At 41.5% G+C, this 1,567-nt stretch overlaps 1 protein-coding gene across 3 annotated transcripts in view; it reads left to right on the forward strand.

Moving 5' to 3' along the window:
• Positions 1 to 1,567, forward strand: part of KCNT2 (potassium sodium-activated channel subfamily T member 2) — a 476,589-nt gene that overhangs the window by 42,551 nt on the left and 432,471 nt on the right. The window lies entirely within an intron of this gene.

The following is a 1,567-nucleotide window of genomic DNA, read 5'->3' on the forward strand; positions in this document are numbered from 1 at the left end:
TTTTGCTTTTGATTGTATCCCACATAACTCTCAGGGTCTCTTCATTTTTCTTTGTTCTTTTTTCTGTGTTTTCCTCAAACAGAGTTGTATCCAAGTGTTTGTTTTCAATTCTGCTGATCCTGTCTTCCACCGTTTCCAATCTTCTCCTCAGCCCTTCTATGACACCATCCATTTCTGAAATCTTGTTGCTCATCTTTGGGATTTCTAATTGTTGTTTTGTATAATTTCCAGTTGTGAGTTTATTTTGACATTTTGTTCCTGCATTATTTTCCTGAATTCTTCCAATTTTTTGTCTGTATTTTTTATGAATTTGCCTATTTTTTCCTCATTTTTGTCTGCTTTTTGCTTCAACTCCTGGAGAATTCTGAGTATTAGAGATTTGAATTCCGTATCAGGTAGTTCTAGTGCGTTTTCTTCCACTGGAAAGTCGTCTGGTGTTTTATTTTGGACGCCTGCTGGAATCATCCTTTCCTGTTTTTGTAAATGTTGTGATATTGTCCTCTGTCTTCGGGGAATTCAGTAGTTATTTTTCTCATTTATTGATTGTAGATTTGTTTGTTTCATCCATTTTTTAAATTTGTCCATGTCTGAGCAGGCGGGCTGTGTGTTCTTTGTTGTTTGCTCGTCTTTGGGCACGATACTTTTCACCTCCTTCTGCATTTGGCAGGGTCAGTCGCTCAGATACGTACAGCAGGGCATGTCTAGCTGAAAAATAGTTACTAGGATGGGTTGTTTGTGGCACTTACTACAGCCCCCAGGGTGGGTCTGTAATAAATGCAGGGCAGGTTGCAGTAGGCCGTGCCTGTGCTGCTTGGTGGTGTAATGTTAAGCACACAGTGCAGGTAGGCAGGATGTAGGGGGGAGATTGCTGTGTGTGGAACTAAGATGAATATGGGAGAGAGGAGAGAGGAACAGCAGCCAAAAATATACAAACAAACAAAAAAGAGTGCTAGAGGAGTTTGCTGTTGGAGTGGAGAGATGAGAGACTATGAAATGGAGCAATACAAAAAGGGGAAGAAGAAGAAGACAAAAGAAAAGAATGAATAAGTAAAAATCAGAAAGGAAAAAGAACAGCAAAGCTCCCAGGGATCCCAGCAGTGCAGCTATGAGGTCTGGGGAAGTTGTTCTCAGGTGTTGCAGTACAGCCTGGCTAGAAGGCGTAGAGGTATTCATCACCAGATATTCAGAGAATAGAAAGAGAAGGAAGGTATAGAGAGATGAGAAACTGAGTAATGAAGAAAGACAAAAGGGGAGAAAGAGGGAAAAGAAACCAAAACAAATTAAATTAAAAAAAAAAGAACAAGAAGAGCCCCCCAAAAAATAGGAAAAAAAAAAAAACACAAAATAAGAAATGGTCTCAGGGATCCCTCTGCATGTCTGCGCAAGCCAAGGGGGTAGATTCCAAGAAGCGCAGCCCCACCAGGCCAGAATGGGCTCCCAACTCAAGAAAAGGAAAAGAAAACAAGCAAACAATTCAAAACAAACCAACAAAAGCCCCAGGATCCCACCAGCATGGCAGCCCAGACTGGGAAGCAGTTCCACACTCGATTGGAGCTCCGCAGCCCCT

Source organism: Trichechus manatus, unplaced genomic scaffold (assembly GCF_000243295.1).
Source record: "Trichechus manatus latirostris isolate Lorelei unplaced genomic scaffold, TriManLat1.0 scaffold00095, whole genome shotgun sequence".
Lineage (NCBI taxonomy): Eukaryota > Metazoa > Chordata > Mammalia > Sirenia > Trichechidae > Trichechus > Trichechus manatus.